Source organism: Vicugna pacos, chromosome 1, assembly GCF_048564905.1.
Source record: "Vicugna pacos chromosome 1, VicPac4, whole genome shotgun sequence".
Lineage (NCBI taxonomy): Eukaryota > Metazoa > Chordata > Mammalia > Artiodactyla > Camelidae > Vicugna > Vicugna pacos.
Genome location: NC_132987.1, coordinates 1,393,888 through 1,405,868, shown reverse-complemented (window position 1 = coordinate 1,405,868; position 11,981 = coordinate 1,393,888). Strand labels below are relative to the sequence as shown.

At 42.7% G+C, this 11,981-nt stretch overlaps 1 pseudogene; it reads left to right on the top strand.

Annotated features, from left to right (window-relative positions):
- Positions 1 to 3,996: 3,996 nt before the first annotated feature.
- On the top strand, positions 3,997 to 4,088 carry LOC140699340 (small nucleolar RNA SNORA40; annotated as a pseudogene).
- The last annotated feature ends 7,893 nt before the right edge of the window (positions 4,089 to 11,981 follow it).

The following is an 11,981-nucleotide window of genomic DNA, read 5'->3' as shown; positions in this document are numbered from 1 at the left end:
ACAAGTCTGACTCCACATTGGAACTGTTCCTTTAGTTTGAAGCACTGTGCCCTGTTTTCCAGGCTTAATCTTGCTGGCTCCGCACCTTTTGTAAAACAACGTTGCCTTTAGCCTAAAACCTACAGGAAAGCCTATTCTCGGGGCTCTGACCTTTAAGGATGTTAGCCCTTCTGCACTTATGCAGGGATGGCAAGTTGCAAAATACAGAATAGCCTTTGTTTTGTTGGAGGTTTACAGGGACACCACAGCCTGACCCACATGGATGGCTGCAAGAACAAAGAATGCCTGCAGCAAGAAGTTTGCACAGACAACGACACACCCTCCCCATTTTAGCTTAAAAGGAGCCTGAATTCTGACTTGGGCAAGATGATTCTCCAGGACATTAGTCCCCCTTCTTCTTGGTCTGCCAGCTTTCTGAATAAAGTTACTATTCCTTGCCCCAAAACCTTGTCTCCTGATTGATTTGTTTATCACTGTTGTACAGCGAGCAGAACAAGTTTGGCCTCGGCAACAGAACCAGCTTTGTCTTTCCGTCTGATGTGAAATCTCTCTGGGTGTACACGTGCTTGCCTGCTGCTGGTGGTGGTGGTGGTGGTAGGCAAAAATATTTCACTTCTCCTGATTTCAATAGGCTAAAATTTCCTGCTATTTAAGTCAACTCTAGACTTTAACAGAATCACCTGCAGATGTGATTCTGGAAGCTACAAAAATTCCAACAATGAAAATAATTCTATTGTCTCCAGACAAGATACTTTTCCTCAAAAATGAACAGCTCTGAGACACACTTCAGGAGTAGAGATAGATCCAGTGTGCTTCATTTCCCATGCTGCTTTGACACAATTTTCCACTTATATCAAAGTCAATTAAAATCGGTCTTCAAAAGCAGATGCTCTGGAATGATACAACAATGTCAATTCCACTTATTTATTGAGCCAGAGCAGCTTTAGAATAAATGATTTTATACCAAACTTCTACTTGGTGTCTTGTTTTCTCCCTGGTGGATAATTCCTCCTTCTTTCTTCCTAAAAGTTCTCCTGTTATGGGAAGTTAGCTTTACTGTGCACATTCAATTGGGAAGGCACAAATTAAATATGTGATGGGATGACATACATATTTACTTCTTACTTATACTTATATACATGCACAGAGGACCTGTGTCTTAGAAGACGTCACTTCCTAATGTGGGCCAAAGAATGGTCTATAGTTCAATCAATGATCTAAAAGCAGTTTTCTAGGATATAATAAAGCAATGCTTGAGTTATAAGACAGAACAACCCCTGGATATGAATCAGTGGCACCAGTCAGTGGGTGCACATGTGTGCACACATACGCCCGTGCACACGGAGCAGCCTTGGAGACACTCCATCTGTGCTGATGGAACAAAGTCATGCTGGGGAGATGAGGAAAAAGTGCCTAATACAATCAAACCAAGACACCTGAGTAATGGGTAATAGGAGTCAATTGAACATTCTGGTTAGCTGAAGGTCAAAGAAAAACAGTTTAAGTTTCAAACGTCATTGCTAAAAACTTTCTTAAAGCACAGGAGCCTGTTTTCCTGCCTTGCTTAGTGTCATATGGCATATTAAACATGACAGATTCATACTTCTCTGGCTGTGGAACGGGAAAGGGCTTGCTGTCATATTCTGAACATTAGTCTATGTTTGGCAGCACAGTGGATACTGAAAATGGGGCAATTTGAGTGACTGGGAATGGACATAACCTAGCAGTCATTGACTGTGTGTGATTTGCCAACTTTCTCCAAAAAGCAGGGGTAGCAAGCAAATCAGATAAATTTAGGGTTCTTTGGTTGGGGAGTCGGGTTGGCTGACAGCTGGGTGGTCCCAGGTAGCTTGTTTTACTGTGTAAAATTGTGACTATGTTCCAGACAGTGACACATTGTCAAATTCTTGTGCCTGTAGCTTTGATACCTGGCCAAGTCTGTGCAGCCAATTTTATCGATGGTGCATAATGAAGTTAACAAACATTCCCTGAGGACCAGGTTGTGTGATTTCCATGCATTGACTCACTGAATTCCCTAAGCACACTTTGTGGTACATCGCAGTCTTAAAATATGCAGCAGGAAATTATTCTGTCTGCAGGTGATAAAATGAAGCTGTGAACTGTTGAACCCTTGCCCGAAATCATGCAGATGGGAAGAAGCCGTGCTGGGAGCTGAGCTTGGGCCAGACTACAGAACCTGAAGGGCTCAGCAAGTCCCCTCACCCAGGAACCTGGCCCACAGCCACTGCCAGGCCCTGTGCTGTTTCTATGAGTGCTCATAGGAAAATGCCAGGGACTCAGGGTCAATGTGACTTGATTAAGAAATTCAAACTGGGATAGCCTTTTGTTGGGGACTGTAACCTGGGAGTGAAACTGGCAGTGAAGTAAGGGAGGAAACAGCCCTGGTTGTAAGAACATTTCTAGGGAAGAAGGCTCCCTGATGGGCTGGCATGGGAATCGCTGTGGTTGTGAGCCCCCTGTTGCCCTGTGGGGGTGTGGGCAGGGAAGGAGAGAGACTGTTCAGACTGGTCAAAGTCAGTACAGTTTGTAAACAGCTGAGTTCTGTTCCCTCACAGCTCAGACACATGCAGGACATGAGGCTGCTTAGCTAATGACCAACAGTGGGTAGCAAAGGCCAAGAGTGGGGTGGGGAGGAGAGATGGGACCACCTTCTGGAAGACCCTCTGCCCCAGGGGACCAGGAAGGTAATGAATGATTGGGGATGCACAAAGGGTTTATATGGCCTCATCAGGTAGTTCCTACTTTAAACTGATAGTCTGGAATATATGGCCAAATACGGTGAAATGACTGCTCTTATTTTAGGTTCTACAAACTCTTACACGGATAGATTTCTATCTCCATTATATAAGCACTGCTGGGTAACCTTTATAGTCATGTGAGAATCAAAAGAGTGAGTACTTACTAATACTATTACCATGCTTCTAATGAATTAACACTTCAGCAACAGTATAATGGCCACACTTCTTAACAACTGCCTCTGTAAGGGTCTTGTAAGTCACAAATTATAAGTATAAAGAAAATATATTAAAAATAATAACAATTACAGTTGCAACAACTATGTTGTTTATAACGATGATAGTGTTATCATCTCCCTCTCATATTAAACAATACCCAATGCTGGATTCCTTAGGAAGTAACACCAATGCATTTTTGGACTCTTCAAGGTCTTCACCCCATGAAGCCTTTCTACTCACATTGGTCCACCACAGCCACAATTGCTGTTCCTTGCATGGTGGGCTGCCATGCTGCGATGTCCTGGGCTTTCTCTGGCACCATGCGTCTATACTGGGTAGTCAAGTTTCCACGTACCCACTCTGATTTGCAATATATTGTTCTCCAGAGCCAACAGAGGGGCCACTGGAAAGAGGCCACAGATAAGGTGGTGAACCCAAACTGAATACCTGTTGAAGGAATGGACACACAACCTGGAGTGCTGGATGGATGGAAGGACAACATAAATTCCTTTACTCCTGAAAAGAGAGAGGCACAAATGGTGAACTAAATCCCAAAGAGAAAAGACATTCATGGTAATAATAATTTTAAACAGGAAAAAGAATCGAAACAAAAGCAAATATAAAATCTCTGGGAAGAAGACTCATTACAACCTGTTTCTTTCACGTATATATCCTTAGTAGGAATAACATACTTAAAAATTTTAACCAACCATAGTTATTTGCTGATAATAAACTTGGGAATCTTGAAGCATATTATTCACTCTCAGTGTTGAAATAATACAATCTTGGAAGATGATTTTTAATTGAGGATTAAAAAAAGAATATTGTGGATGTATCTAACAATTTAAATAGAAATAAGAAATGCACCTTTGGGAAAGCTATGCGTAGAGGATCTTGGAGGGAATACACTGAAAATAGGCAAGTGAGCAGGCTCCCTTGAGTCTGGGAAGTTGAGTGAAGCACATTCAGAGAGTCTATGAAGTTATTACAAGTCACAGAAAGGTATGCAATTAAAGTGCCTTCAACTTGTAGACAGGTGCAAAAGTAAATCCTCTTTTGCAACCCAGAACTCATTGTTCAGTATGAGTTTTGATACAGACAAGACGGAACAGGATACCTAAAACAGACTCAAGTGATGGGTATTGAACATAAAGATAGCTTCTGGGACTATAGAACTGGTAATTTAAAAGCATAAGATGAGAAATGATCAGTTACATTGATTAAGTACTCTGACTTTAATGTTCACATGAGACAAACATGGCTTCTTTTTTTAGGCTTTTATCTTGAAAAGTGTCTGGACTTTACAAAAACGGTATTGAGAACGATCAGTACTGTTCTAAGGTGTGGTAAGCTTAGGAGTAAATGATTTGAACTTAATGCATACTTAGAGGGTGTCTGAAATTCAGAACCAGGCAGATCAATCTTCCCTGACGCCAAATACGTAATAGTCCTGAAGTAAATTGCTTGAGAAAATTGGATCCCAAAGATTACAGGGCTGACAGACAACTGTTGATTGACCAAAAATCATTGAAAGGGCTGCCTTGAAGATTATATGACTTAGACATTGGAGGAACTAATGGTTGATTGGCAATGGAAAGAATTAGAACATGTGTTAAATTCTTAAAAAGTTTATTGACTTTATTTATGTTACACAGTAAAAAAAAAAACCTAAACTTTTTGTAGGAAAAAAAGAAGTATCTTCATAAGCAAAATATCCTTCTTCAGGAATTTTTATCTTGATATTTCTATGGTCTGTGTGGTCACAGGAAGTCGAAGTTATGGTGGTGGCTTAGAAGTTCTTTTCTCTCTGTCTGTAGTTTACAGGGCATTGCTACAGACGGGGCAGCAGAGATCTGCGGTAAGCTGTTCCATGGGGTGGGGGACCGGTTAGAAATTATAAGGCCAGAGATCTAAAAGACTTTTAGACCCTCCCCTCCTAACTGGTAGACCTTTAAAGTAAACTAGCACAGGTATGTAACTAAGACATTGGATGAGAGGCAAATTTATAGTTCCTTTAGTGTTACTGCTCAGTCAAGGGGTAGGGACCACTCTGACCAGGAATTCCAAGACTGTGGATGGGTTGGATGGGTAGGAGGAGCTGACATTTGCTTCTGACCTGAGAGGCAGGGGTGTGTTGCAGAAAAGCCAGCAGTGCTGGAAAGATGCAGCAGGTCCACAGCCCAAAAGGAGCTATCATATTCAGGGAGGTCGGAGAGCAAGAACCAGAGTTAGTGACGCCACAGAGTCAGCAGCGTGGCAGCAGTGATGTCAGTATCTGTGTCCATAACCCACCTAACCCTACATGAACTCATCTGCCTACAGGGGGCAGGTAAGTAGCAGAAATGTGCGGAGTGGGTGCAGCCACTGGCAAATTGGCAAGTGGACATCCTAATGAAACGCACTGCTCACAGTCACCATATTGGAAATGGGGCCTCACACTGTCAGATCTCCTTCTTATTCAAGAGAAGCCAGAAATTAAGAGTTTGTTAGCAATCAACCCAGCTCAAGACCCAGAAAAGATATCATTTATAATGACAAAAAAGGCACAGACAATTCAGAAATAAATTAGTGAAAAATATTAAGATGATTCTGATAAATGACTTGAAAAAAGAAAAAAAAATGATGATTGAATGTACAGTAGAATGCACCATCCTCTTCAGTGGGCAGACTCAAATTTGGGGGACATAGAACATTTTTTCTCCAAAATAAATTTAGTATCTGAATGCAAATTTAGTTGATAATCCCAAATGGATTTAAGAAAAAAATCTGAAAGGTGATCCTAAATTTATTACAGAAATATACACATATATACAAATAAAATAATGAGGAGGGATGTTTGAATTTATAGTATTAGGGACATTCTGGAAAAGAATAAAATAGGACCAACTCTAGGAGGTATTAATCTATGGTCATGGAAACAGTATAGAAATAGTGCACTGAGAGTATGAATGAAATAGATTACATTTCAAGAATACACGGGGATATTTATGAGATTTTAGTAATATTTTAAAACTGACACTTCAAATCAGTGGATTCAAGTACTGGAGTAATTAGCTACATCATTGGAAGGCTTGGTACAGTGTCCTCATTTATGACATTAAAATAAATTCCAGATAATTTTTTAATTAAAAAATAAAACACCGGAAATAACCCAACATGATTTAATCTGTTCAGATTTTCATGCGAGAAGAACTTTCTAAAAAGCTTTTGGAATAAAGACCAACAACAGCAAATGCCTAGCAACTCAGCAAGGCCAGAAACGCCCACTGTAAAACAAAACTAACCCTCGCCCAACCCTCTCTCCCGGCCCTGTATTGCTTTCTGATACGTTCTACACTTTCCTCTTCCCTTTAAATTCCAGTTTCTTGGAGACGTGCCTGTGCTGATGACTCCTCCAGGGCTCAAAGCCCTGCAGCCCCCACGGCCCTCACCGTGGCACTGAGACAGGAGTTGCACTGCCGGTGGCTGTGTGTTTCAAACCAGTCAGCATTTTCAGCTCCTGTTTATTTGATTACCAATTAGCTTTTGCCGTGGACAAATATTTTCCTCTCAGTGGAATATTTTCCCCCCTTAATATTTGTTTTACTTAAATAAATTTAAATGCCCAGGCAGAAAAGTGTGTGTGCACATATGCACACACACAGATATACACAGATCTGTTTTTTAAAGTCTACCTAAGTATAGTCCTCCTCCTCCTTTTCCCCAGTCTTGTCAATTAAAGGTGGGCTTTAGCCCTTGCTTTTTTGCCCCACACACCCCCCTTTCTCACTGTGCTCCTTTTAGTCAGTGTTCAAATCCCTCTTAAGCCAGGTTACAGCCTTCTCTGTGTTGCCTCAACTAGTTTCTCCCAACTGCTCTGCTATTCTTCTTTCTCTTAATGGATTTCTCTTCTCCCATTTGGCATGTACATGGCCCTTTTCCCCAGGGCCTCGTCTTCAATCCTCCACTTGGCAGGACTGAATCGCCCCCACGGCCTCACCCACAGCTCCTCTGAGCTCCTGACTGGTGATTCCAGCTTAACAACGGACATCACCACTCAGATGTCCCATAGACACTTAGCAATCAAAATGCCACAAACAGAACCATCTCCTCGAAACCAGCTCCTCCCCTTACACTCCCCCCTGCAGATCTGCTCCCCAGATGGGTCACTGGAAAGTCACCTCAGCAGCTCTGTGGCCAGCCGCCACGGCCCTGCAGTCCCCTCTGCAGCAGTCACCAATTCTGCCGCCCATGTCTCTCTCCCTCTGCCCAGGGCCTCTCTGCAGGCGTGTGCCACTTGTTGCCTGGGTTACCTGGGGTGGTCCCCGAAATATCCTTTCCCCCCAAAATATGGGCCTCCCCCCAAAATAGTATCTTCCATTCTGCTGCCAGAATAACCAGATATTCTTCAACATAATCATTATGCAATTCTCTTGCTTACATATATTCCAATATATCCCTGTTTCTTTAAGGATACATTCAAGTCTAAGCACACAAGACCCATCGTGACAGAGGCCTTGTGCACCAGATACTCCCACCTTGGATACTTTTTCTAAACCTACTTGTTGTTCTTCAGTCTGGCCAAGCCACTACATGCCGTGTACTCTTATATGTCTCTACCTCTCTGCATGGAGTGTCCACTCCCTCTACCACACAATAGAGATCTAACTTCCTTTCACCTTTCAAGATTCAGTTCAAATATTTTCAGCTCTAGGAAGTCCAATTTGTGTTCACCTGCTTAGCAATCCATCAACTACTCGCCAAGTCTCTCCTGGCCTGGGGAGTGCAGACACCAAGTCTTACCTGTCTTGGTCTCCCCAGCAGTTGATACAGTGTTTGGCATAGCAGCTGCTCAGTGTTTGTTGGATAGATAAGTGAATGAATCAGTAAAGAGATGAGAGGTCTACAATTCCCCCCAGTTACTCAGCTGCCATTTCGGAAAGTTCATTCTGCAGAGTTAAAGAAATGTCAGTGCAGGAGGTGGGCAGACAGAACAGAGGTGAGGGCGTCGGGGAGACAGGCCTCGTCCTGGAGAGTGCAGGAGAGGCATGGGGGGACAGCACTGGAGAGAGAGCGAATGGAGGGGGCGGGTGAAAGGAGATGTTGAAGAACAACTGATATTAACTGCAGCAAATTAAATGGAGAACATAATATATGAAGGGAAGATCAAGTTAACACAGCAAGGGTGGAAAAGGCAGTACCAGAGATGAAGAGCTCTCACTTCATCCCTCACTGCATTTCACTTACGGCACCCGCCCTCCGGGAAGGCAGCGCCACATTCTTGAGAGAGTGGTGTTTGTGCTGTGGGTGCTCTAAGTACAAAACGGTATCTTATGGCTTCCAAAATTTAAGACGGATAGATTATTTCTCTTATGTCCCATGTCTGAGTTCCCAGACAGCAGGATCTTTCGCTGGTGGGGGGAGAGCTATTGTGGTTAACAACTCAGGGTTACTCTAATAATCTCAAAGGACAGTGGGGAATTCACTAAAACAAATAAAAGAGAAATTTCACTCAGAAAAAAAATGCCATATAGAATCTTGTGGGGGCCTTGGGGGAAATGTTACCGCCAACTCATCTAACAGTTGTATGTGAGTGTGTTGAAACTCCAAGCTCAAGTCACTTAAACACGTATGAGAACCAGGGTCCAGGCTATGGTGCTCCAGACATGGATGGGAAGATGAAAAGCCTGACTACTGCCTCCGAAATGATCAGTCCAGCCACGGAGCACAATGGTCATGGACACGATCACGCACCATTAGGACAAGAATCAAGTGCAATTCATACCTAGAGAGGAGAGCAGAAAATCTCTAAAAAGTGGAGGGTTTCCTGCCACGGCTTGGCAAGATTCCTTCCAGGCAGAAAAGCAGAGAAAGGTACTTCAGGCGAAGGGGACTAGTGTTGGTGGCTGGGTGTGACGCCTAACGAACCACGGGTGGAGGGCTCCAGGGTCATCTGTCAGAAGTTGTTCCCATTCAGCAGCTAAGAGGCATAACTAAAAAGGCAGGTGGGGTGTCATGAATGATCATGGGGAAAACTGGGAGGAGGAAGCTGAGGTCAGGACATCACCACCAAAGGCAATTTATTTTAGAGGAACAAAAATAATTCAAAAAGCACTTGGAAATTCTATCTCCCATGAACGAAAAGAACACAAAATAAGTTTCACTCCAGCGTTGAATACAGAATAACAGACTGCTTACTCTCAGAAATGGATTGAAATTTCTAATTCGTTAGGGATTATTTAGATAATAGGAAAATGAAGATATCTGAAAAATCTCTCTAGAATACCTGTTACTCCATCCTGTTATGTAGGGTAGAGTTAGGCTGAATTATTTAATTGATATTTTAATGAGACTATAAAGTTCTAAAAGTCCTATCAATTGCTCCCAAAAGAGTAAAACTTTTCCTTTCAATGACCTTCATTTGACTGAATTAGAACAATAACTTTTTTCCAAGGCTTTTTTCGTGTGTGTTAAAATACCAAATGATTTGCTGCCCTCAGAATGTTGTTGTTAATATTAATGCTGATAATAGCCCCAATAAGACATATTTACAATTATGACTCATTTTGGAATAACAGGTCATTGGCTTAAAGTCCTTTTGAAAATAAGCAGAATAAACGAACATAATTTCTACACCAGGGACAGCAGCTGCACCCTTAATGGAACCTGGTCACTAAACACAACACAATCAAAGATGAAACTCAAATCAGACACCAGGCCACAAAGCATAGCTGAATGAAGATGCCAAAAGATGAGCTTTCACTCACCGAGGGAACCAGATGTGTTCCCATATATAATACATATTTGTAAAACCAATTATTTTATATATAGAATGTAGTTTAGGAAAAAGAAAACTCCCACTTTCTGTAGACTTATAAACAGGAAGCACAAAGGGGTGCCTTTACAGACATGAACCCGCATGCATAAATGCAAATCCTATTGACCAAAATACTTTCCTGTCTCCTAAGCTTAAAAAATAAATAAATAAAACTAATTCAAGGCAGTGGTGAGCTGAAAGGGCTCAGATACAAAACATGCACATCATCAGCCTTCTAGTAGATAAAAGTGCGCCATGCATAATAGAAAAGATGACGTTTCCTATGGAAATCTATTTTGAGATGCAACAATTTAAAGGCAACTGAGAGCTCAAAACCAAGTTCAACCAAAGAGAAACAGAGCCCAAGCAAATGTACAGAAATGGACAAAGTCATTGGAGAAGGAGGGGATCTGTGCTCTACAGCAAATTCATCCTGAATTGAAGCCAGTGATGTGCCATGAGGTCACTCAAGGAACCAGGCAGAAACCATCGGCCAGAAGAAATAGTAACATTGTGAAAGGCAGGTGTGAGATGTGGAAGGGGTGACCCTGTGAACCTTGCTGCCATTAGGCAGGATGCTCTTGCGGGCTTTCTGCACAGGCTGGCTGGCTCACATGACTCTGTTTAGAAAGATATCAGCCAACAGCTGTGCCACACGGGCTACAGCCCGAGCTGAGTCTCATCTAGTTACGGTTCTGTGTTCATCCTTAGACGACATCACCAGAAGGATCTGAGAATCAATGGTGGAGACGTACCTGAATGAGTATTCCATTTCATTCCTTGGCAGTAAATCTTCAGCTTTGTACAACATAAATATTGACAAAGATACACACAGGCACCCTATTTGAAAGCCTGACTGCATAATTGCATCTAATGGAGAAAAGCGGGCTCCGTTTCGGTATGCTAGGTCATTGTTTGGCTCGGTAACCGATGCTTCTGAGACCCAAAGCATACTCTAGTATAACCGACAACACAGAAATCTCCACTGATAACTTACTCATTTCAGGGTATTCATAAAATAACCCCAGTTTGCCCATGGGATACAGATGGTTGTCCCGTTCCCATCGTGGGGTGGTCTGTTCTGCTCCCGAAACTGTGACACCATTAGACTCATGACCCAGCTGCCAAACAGATCAAATTATAAAGCAAGATATTATCAGACCAAGGTCATAAAAGTATTACTGACATTTCAAGCTGAACACATCATCTTCCTAAGAATTTAATTTCTTGTTTTCAGGATAAATTTATTTTTATTGCTGCCTTCCTACCCTCAAATATTGTGAAAACTAGTCCTGACTACGTACCTTGGGCTTAGCAAAACTGTAGCGACGACTACTACTTTATCTCCTACCTCCTTTTCAGGTGGACATTTTAGCTTTTAGAAGATGCCTTCCCTCATTTGTCTTTTTTACCCCCATTTCTCTGCTATTATCCACCATGGCCTTTCCAGTCTGAAAATCGTCAGAGAAAATAAGTAAAAGAAAGGAATATAGGGTCTGTGAGCTGGTGATAAGTGCTGTGGAGGAAAATAAAGGAGGGTGAGGAATGTGTGGTAGGGAGGAGTGGGGCCGGGGCAGTGACCTTTGAATAAAGCAAAGACAGAGGCAAAGTGGTGGGCTGAGGAGGGGCAGAGGGAACAGTGATCACAGGCCTGGAGTGCCCTCACGCTGGGCAGACAGCATGGAAACTGTTGTGGGCCACAGTGAATAGGAAATAAGTGGTGGTTTTGGGGGTGGATCCTAAGAGGCTGCCGTGAGGATGTGGGCATTTTTCCTTCTGAAGGAATTGCGGAGCTATGGAGGGTCACCGAGCAAAAAAATGATACTCTAATGTTGGATAGAACAGGTCCAAGACCCTAATTTAAGCTGAACAAATCAAGAGCCAAAGAAGTGACATGCCACCTCAAATTCAGTGCAGAGCTTGAAAGAAACACAGCCTCGACTCGCAGCCCAGTGCTCTGCCCCCTTCTGGATGCTGTCCCACAGAGCTGTCTCTAAGATTACGATTTTTCCTCACTCAGAGGCTTGTGGGCCAACTGAATGCTTCCCCCTTTTTCAAATGGCAATTTGTCCTGAAAGGAAATCAGAGTTGGCAGTGAAACAAGGCATGGACCTGTAGCCTACAGAGCTGTTGTCCCTGAAAGCAACAGCTGGCGCGTGGTTTACTCGTGGAGTTCAGCAGAAGAGACAGAGCAACAACAGACAGCTTAG